We start from the raw sequence: 9011 nt of genomic DNA, 5'->3' as shown, positions 1-9011 counted from the left end.
CACTGTTTATTATTATGAATATATACTACAGTTGTACCTAGATATACTACAGTTGTAACCCAACACAGATTGTGCTCCCGTTGTGCTACGCACTGTACATGCATGTGGTGAGAGACAATCTCTGTAGTAAGAAAGGGAGCACTAGTGGCACCCTAGAGACTAACCAATTTATTTGAGCATAAGCTTCTCAAATAAATTGGTTAGTCTCTAAGGTGCCACTAGTGCTCCCTTTCTTTTTGCGAATACAGACTAACACGGCTGTTACTCTGAAATCTCTGTAGTGTGGCCTAGTTGCTAGAATACTGGAATGGGACTCACAAGACCTCACTTCTATTTCTGGCATTGCCACTAGCCTGCTGGGTGACCTTGAGCAAGCTGCTTCCCTTCTCCGTGCCTCAGTTTCCCCATCTGTCAAATAAGTATAATAATACTGACCAGTGTCTTAATCACAAGACCCTCCCTTCTCTGTTAGAAGTGTTTCAAAAGTAACTTGGGAAGGACAACAAAACTGGATGTGTACCCTTTTTAATTCCTCATGATGTAGGAAGAACCTCTAACTGCCAGAAGGTGGGACGGGATGGATCACTTGATAATTACCCGTTCTGTTCATTCCTTCTGAAACATCTGGTACTGGTCACTGTCAGAAGACAGGATACTGGGCTAGATGGACAATTGGTTTGCCCCAGCATGGCCGTTCGTGTGGTAAGAAGCCCTGATTATTTTTTTCTATCTTAAAAAGTTTGTCCTTCCTGCTTGTTTTTATCCCTTAGAAATATTATTTTTGATGGAAGGTTCTAGCATGTAGGGAAAGCAGGACAATGGAGCTGAAATGTACTACGACGTCTAAGATGGGGATTTGTCCATATATTTCTCCTCTCTGTACTCAGTGGATTTCCCTGGCAGTCACAACCTACTTTCTTATTTCCAATGCCCTTGGACACAAAGACAAAATCTAATGCCAGCCTGGATTTCCTTGCATAGACCTTGTCCCTCCACATTACACTTACTAACTTTCCTAGTCAGACTGATCAGTGGCAAAGGGTTTGATGAAGAGTTTTTTCCTCTTCTCTAAAGAACATTGTCACTGAAGGACACCTAATACATTAGGATAAGGAAAGGTGTCACCATTCACTCTACTTGTCACTTTACATCTGGCCAGCAGTGCCAGGAATGAAATCCTGGTCCAGGAGAGCAATATTAATTTGTTAATGAATGACAAGAAAAAGCCGTATTGCGTGCAAAGTGGAGATGGGGGGGGCAGGATGAGGGGAGAGGAAAGCACTCAAATGCTCAGATGTGCAGCTCACATGAATCGTTGTTAAAGAAATAGGCTACAATGATGAACATGGGAGAGAACGAGATTAGATTAGATAAAATGATATTTTCAGAGAGCAATTGTAAACTATAGCTTAGTTAAGCACTGGAACAGATTACCTAAGGAGGTTGTGGAATCCCTCTCACTGGAGGTTTTTAAGAACAGGTTGGACAAACACCAGTCAGGATGGTCTAGTTTTACTTGGTCCTGCCTTAGTGCACAGGGCTGGACTTGATGACTTCCTGAGGTCCCTTGCAACCCTCCAATTCTGCAATTACTATGATTCCATTATCTTAGAAACACAAGGTTCCTCTTTAGTGAATCACTATTATCTATTCAGGGTGATATTTTCAAAGATAACTTTAATAGGATTTTTAATTTAATGTATTGAGAGGCTTTAAAAATCTCACCCTTAAACAACAGACAGGAGATGAGTTTGTGTATGGTGGAGGGGGAGTTCAGAGCAACTTGTCCATGCAATGGATAGGACTGTGCATTTATCTTAGACTGAGATTTTCAGAGAAGCCTAAGGGTGTCAGGCACCCAGCAGCTGTTGAATCCCAATGGAATTTGGGCACCTAATTCCCCTATGCCATGCTGAAAATCGCAGCTCCAATAGTTGAGAGAACAATGAGCTGAAATCACATATAAAGCTAGTCACCTGCTAAGAGGGGCTTGTAGGAAAGGTGTCCTAAGTACAGCTATGTGAATAACTGATTTTTTCAGATTGCTGGCAATTCCGTAAAATCGGGGAATAAAATCCATTTTGGGTCAACCTGAAAATGGAATTTTCCAAAACTTTCAACAAATTGAAGTAATAGCATAAGAACGGCCATACTGGGTCAGACCGATGGAAACTAGCCCAGCATCCCGTCTTCTGACAGTGGCCAATGTCAGGTGCTTCAGAGGGAATGAACAGAACAGGTAATCATCGAACGATCCATCCCCTGTCACTCACTCCCAGCTTTTGGTAAAAAAGAATACTTTTTTTCTGGTAAAAAAAAAATAAATAAATAAAATCATTTGGGGTTGATCAAACATCTCATTTAGATTTCAAGCTTTTTTCTTTTTTTACATTTTTAACATTTTAACATAAAATTGAAGGAAATTTTTAAATGAAAAGCCATTTTGAATAAGAAAACGCCATAGACTCATAGACTTTAAGGCCCGAAGGGACCATTGTGAACATCTAGTCTGACCTCCTGGATACTGTAGGCCACAGAACCTCACCCACCCACTTCTGTAATTGACCCCTAACCTCTGGCTGCGTTACTGAAGTCCTCAAATAATGATTTAAAGACTTCAAGCTACATTTACACATTTTGGTCAAAAATTTGACCCAGCACAAGTCCTAAGCATGTCGAGAGGTAAAACACGTGGCTGTAACATAGTATTAAAAGCATTTTAACATACAGTCATTAGTCTAAGTAGGTTTATTGCTATAGCTGTGACATAGCCATTAACACAACACCCAGTTATTAGGCAAACATGACATTTCTTGTAATGTAAGAGCCACATCGTTAAATATTGTCTGTATGCGCCTCATCAGAGGGTTGTTAAAACTCCAGAAATTCATGTTAAAATAAATGATTGATTGGCATATGTTTGATATGCAACAGCATTCCAATAAATCTCCTTTAAAAAGAGGGAATGTATCTGCGACACGTAAATGACTTTTGATGTGCGTAGCGTGTGTAGCTCTCAATGAGTAATAAATTGATCTAGATGACTTGTTGTCATGGATGTGATATTGCATGATATAAAATTTTAAGGTATACCTTCAAAACTCTGAAACTTTATGGACTCTCATGCTTTATGTTCTTGTAATCTCAAGTCCTTCATTCTGCGGACCGCAGTTTTTTGCCATATCTCCAAGATTACCAGGTGTATGGGTGCTTGTTCATTTTCAGCACTGCAAACTGATTTTCCCAGCCTTTCAAGTCAGTTTCCTTAATAGATATTAGTTACCACTGTGCAGAAATATAGCAGCTGTAGACCATATTTCCTAATACTGAACACTTTACATAGTGATTTACTGTTCCTACATCCTATGTGCACATTAGTTAACTAATTAATCCTGCTGAGTAGCATATTAATTCTTTTTAATTTCCTACCTTACTTAAGGTGTAATATGCGTCTGAAAGTAGTCCGATGGTTTCAGAAAGAAGTTTTATAGGTTGTGATTTTCAAAGTCAACTTGGGGATGCTGCCACACAACTTTGAAATTAATGGGAGTTATGTGACTAAATCCCCCAAGCCAGCATTGAAAAGCTAAACCAAGATGTGTATCTTCATTTATCTGTGAATAAAGCAGTATTGTCGTCATAGACAGTATTATCATAGTCCCGGGATATTGGAAGGACAAGGTGGGGGAGGTAATATCTTTTATTGGACCAACTTCTATGGGTGAGAGAGACAAGTGTTTGAGCTTCCACAGAGCTCTGCTTCAGGTCTGAGTAGGTTTCCCATATCTGAGTAGGATTTCCCGTTGGCAACTGCCAGTAGCAAAAATCCCCAATGGCCAGAGATGGGACAAGATGGGGAGGGCTCAGAGTTACTGCAGAGAATTCTTTCCCAGGTATCTGCCTGGTGGGTCTTGCCCAAATGCTCAGGGTCTATCTGATGGCCATATTTGGGGTTGGGAAGGAATTTTCTCCCAGGTCAGATTGGCAGAGATTCCGTGGGGTTTTCGCCTTCCTCTGCGCTTGAGGCATGGGTCACTTGCAGGTTTAAACTAGTGTAAATGGTGGAGTCTCTGTAACTTGAAGTCTTTAAACCATGATTTGAGGACTTCAGTAACTCAGCAAGAGGTTAGGGGTCTCTTACAGGAGTGGGTGGGTGAGGTTCTGTGGCTTGCAATGTGCAGGAGGTCAGACTAGATGGTCACAGTGATCCCTTCTGACCTTAAAGTCAATGAGTCTATGACCTATCTTCCATCACTCATGGAGGTGACTTTCCTACCGTGATGGAAAAAAACCCTTCTCTCACTGTCAGCCATGCGCACACAATGGAGTTATGCAAAGGTGAAAGTAAGCCGGTACGGTGTACCGGCAAGAGCCGGTGAGCCGTACCGGGGTGGATCGGCTTCCCCAGGTGCAATTTAAAGGGCCTGCGACTCCCAGCAGCAGCTGGAGCTCCTGGCCCTTTAAATTGCTGCCAGAGCCCTGGAGAAGCGGTGGTGGGGCTCCGGGGACGATTTAAAGGGTCCAGGGTTCCAGCTGCCACAACTGCCCCGGGCCCTTTAAACCGCTGCCAGAGCCCCCGGCTGCCCCTGTTACCCCGGCGGGGGGAGGCACTTACCGGTACAGGGTGGGCCGGGGCTGGCTCTGACCCCCCCCAGCCCCGCCCCTTCCGCCCAAGGTCCCTTCCCTTCCGGGGGCCAGAGCTGGCCCCAGCCCAGCCCCGTACTGGTAAGTCCCTAGACTTACTTTCACCCCTGAAGTTATGACACCATAGCTACAGCACCATGACTAGGCCACTGTAGTCTCTGGAGTGTGGACAAGTCCTGAGCCCTGGTTGGATTTGCAAACTAGGCATTCCCTGCCTGTGGGGCCCACTCCAGCTGGCATGCTCAGACCATGCCTGACCAGCACAAACAGAGGGGGGTGAGCAGATTGGGAATTTGGAGGACTGGCTGTTGGGTGGGTGTTCCACAGTAGCTCAGTGGTTAGGGGGTTCACCTAGCATGCAGGAGACCTTGGTTCAAGCCCCTACTCCAAAACAGGCAGAGCAGGGATTTCCCTGAGAGAGGGACGACCTGGCTCAGGCACTGAACTTCTGAAGAGGGTTCATGGCTGAGAATTCTGAACGGAGGGAGGTGCCTCTCTCTGGCTAAGGCCCAGATCAGTGGGAGTTCGGTGCCTAAGGCACTCTGTGAATCTGAGCCCTGAGCCCCACCCCTTTCCTCTGCATTTCCCTGCTGACTAGCTGAGGTCGATCCCCGTTCACCTTGCTAGTATCACAGAATCCCTTTCTTAGGCACCTAACTCTGGCCATACGTTGTCTGAGGTGCCTGGGCATGTAACTCACGGCTGTGAACTCCATGGGTAGCAGAGTGCCTAGGAGCTAGCATTGCAATGCTGAACGCTGCACCACCAAAGTCCCTTTGTGAAGCTAGCCCTACCCCATTTTTGAAAATAGGATACAGGCTCCTGAATTACATAGTTGCTCTTGAAAATCTTACCCACAGTCACTTTTCAGATTACAGTGGCTGTTTAAATAAAATACAGCTGTTTCTGGCCTTTGCCAGTGTACAGAATTTGCTTTGGTCAGTGTATCACGCCACAAAACCACTCTTGATGTCCCCTACTGAGTAGATCATGCCAAATACTTTCCCCTTGCCATTGCAATAATCTGTTGCCGGTCAAACCGGACACTCCTTGCTAAGGTGTGAAGACTGCTTCAAGTACTGCACAATGTGTGAGGTTAAACTAGTTCTTAATAAAGCGACAATTATTATCCAGTTTGATGTATCTGTTACACTGGTAATAAATCCCAACTTACTGCATGCCTGAATTATACTCACTCAGAATTCAAGGTCTTGCTCAGAGCAGATCAAATACTTAAAAAACTGTTTCGGAACAGTTAGCAGTATTAGGGTTGATCCACACACAAACGTTGCACCATTTTAACTATACCAGTAGAGTTAAAGTGGTACAACACCCGCTAGTCTGGACGCAGGACTGATATAACAGTGCTTATACTGGTATAGCTTATTCCTGTGTGGTAAGAGGAATAAACAAGAGTACAATGCACCTTTATACCTATATATCAATGCACCCACACTGGGGGCTGTACTGGTATAATTATATCAGTAAAAAAACCCCACATTGTTATATTGGTATAAAATCTGTGCATGATAAAGGCCTTAGACACCAGGGGCAAGAACCTGCATCATTGAAGTCAATGCGAGTTTTGCCATTAACTCCAATGGGGCTAGATTTCTATTTAGCCCCTTTCTTATTGCATGTTTGCAAGCATTCATATGAGGGAAGTTCTGTTTGTAGGACTTTTGGGGCCTTCACTCAGATTTGTTTTAGCAAGGAATGGAATTTGTGTCTGATGGAAGTAACAGTTGATACAAGATATAAGGTGGTATCGTCCAGTCAGGATAAGAGCTACAATACCATGTGACATAGATGGTCAGCCATAACACTTGAATTGTGAATATTTGAGCTAAATTCTCAACTAGGATGACGTGGCAAAGCTACACTGAAGTGCAAAGAACTGGCCTGACTTGTCCCAGTTGAAGATCTGTCCCAGTGAATTTCAGCATGGCCAGCCCTCGCTGCTGGATCACAAGCCTCACAGTATTGGGGTTTCTCTTCAAACCCCAGTGGAGATCATGAAAATCTTAACTTTCATTTAAAAAAAAAAAAAGTTTCCGGACCTCATGAGTACAAAGCTTCAAAATGTGACCCAAGTGCTCCCTCAAGGCCCAGACAAAGAGAAGGAGAAGCTAAAGGTCTCATAAAACATTTATTTTTTAAAAAAAACTCATGGTTTTCAAGCTGATCTCATGATTTTGGGGGCATAGCTCATGATTTTTAAATGCTCAGAGTTGGCAATTCTATCATTCAGCGTTTCAAAACGTTAGACTTTTGCTCTAATATAGGCCATTTGGGGCAAGACTAGCTCTGTTGTGTTGGTGGCGGGCAGTGACAATCCACAGGGTTTTGTGAAATGTCACCATTTTTATGCATTATAAATTGAGTGTATTCTCATACTTCAAGCTTTTTCAAACAGCAAATATTTCACACAGCCATACTTGCAGTCTACAGGGAGGCCTGAGCAGAGAGAGCACTGGGCATCCAGAACACCTGAGATCCAATCTCAGATCTGTCACTGACTCTCTGTGGCCTTGAGAGTCTTGTTGTTATTTCTATTATGGTAGCACAAGTCCCGTAACAAGGCCTTGGTGGGCTGGCTCCATATAGACAAATAATCCCCAATATACTGATGGGAGAGAATATGCTTATGGTATTTTCAGCCTGACTAGAAACTGAAAGGACCAGAAACCTCCTGAGAGAGCTTGTCTGTGCCTCGTCCAGCCCAGCTTTGCAGATCTAAGTGATTTGGATGGTTTGAAAAAAGGCTGGATAAGCAGTCAGCCCTATTGATGAGTCTTTTAACCGAATCCCTGGGTGAAATTCAGGGCCAGCCCAAAGTTTCAGACTTAAGTAGTACATAGTCTTCAAGCTGGCTTGCCTTTCGATAGGGGTGAATTCCAGTATAAGATGTGCTCTGACCCACTCTGCTCCTTATTTTATGTTTTAGTTCCTTTGGCAGAATGTGAAGATGTGTTCTTCACACAACTTGGGAGAGGTATGAATCCTCAGGAAGTGCAGAAAGGTTATTTGGCTCATTGACACCCATATTTTTGGTATCTCGATTCTCCCAGGATGGCATTAATTGTTCTTTCCATTTGAATGACGGCTATAGCTCTGCTCCGACAACCCCGCCAGCCAGACCATTCCAGAAATTTATGACTTTTTGCATGAAAAGTTCTACCCAGGGGCTATTTGAATTTCATTCTCCCCACCCCCTCTCTGTTCCTAATTATGCCCTTTGGTCCTTGTCATTTGTGCTGTGTTAGAAATAATGGCACTGATTGACATTACATTTTCAGAGGGTTTTTTTTCCCTTTTTTTAAAAAGCCTCTTCTCAACATTTTGAATGAGCTATTTATATTTAAAGGGCATCAAACTCATCTGAATTTGAGGTAACTTGCCTCTTCCCTTGGCAAGCTGGGACAAGGCAATGTACCCTTCCAGTGTATTCAGGGCAGTTTTTGACTTTGAGGATTGTTCTCCAGCCTGGAGCTTGGTGATTGCTGTGAAAAGAATAAAGCAAAATAAAGTATTTATTTCAGTTTTGGGCTAGATTATGAGTTGGCTGGCATGCCCGCAGGTGAATAAGTATCTCTCTTGTACCTCTAATATGGGCTAGCCAGTTCTTGAATCCAGGTGTGCATGAGTAATCAGGGCTACGCACCTTCTTATTCATTTACTGTGAGACCTGTGATACTAGCATGAGCTGAAAAACACCAGCCTCCATGTGCTCCAGCAGAAAACTAAAGAGGAAGATTCCCCTACTGGGAAGATTCCCCGCTTATAAAGTTTTTCATACAATATTTCCTAGTTCACATTGATAACTGGAGGACCAAGAACTCTATGAATTCAACTCTGTGTGTTCAAGGTCATATTACCTCTTTATTTGGCAGTGGTGCAACTGCTGCTGGAATGCTGTGCCCACAATTCAAGAAGGATGCTGATAAATTGGAGAGGGTTCAGAGAAGAGCCATCAGAATGATTGCAGGATTAGATAACTTGCTTTATAGTGATAGACTCAAGGGGTGGAGTTCAATCTATTTAGTTTTACAAAGAGAAGGTTAAGGGATGACTTGATTACCATCTATAAGTACCTGCCTGGGAAGCAAATATTTCATAATGGGCTCTTCAGTCTAGCAGAAAAATGGCATGATCCAATGGCTGGAATTTGATGCTAGACCAAATTCAGATTGGAAATAAGTCATACATTTTTAACAGTGAGAGGAGTTACTCATTGGAACAATTTACCAGTGGTTGTGGTGGATTCTCCATCATCAGCAGTTTTTAATTCCAGATTGAGTGTTTTTCTAAAAGAGCTGTTCTAGTACAAACATTTTGGGGAATGGGTGTTTTGGAGAAGTGCTATG

Source organism: Lepidochelys olivacea (assembly GCF_965140295.1).
Source record: "Lepidochelys olivacea isolate rLepOli2 genome assembly, chromosome: 14".
Lineage (NCBI taxonomy): Eukaryota > Metazoa > Chordata > Testudines > Cheloniidae > Lepidochelys > Lepidochelys olivacea.
The sequence above is the reverse complement of the archived record's forward strand: the minus strand, read 5'-3'. Positions refer to the sequence as shown.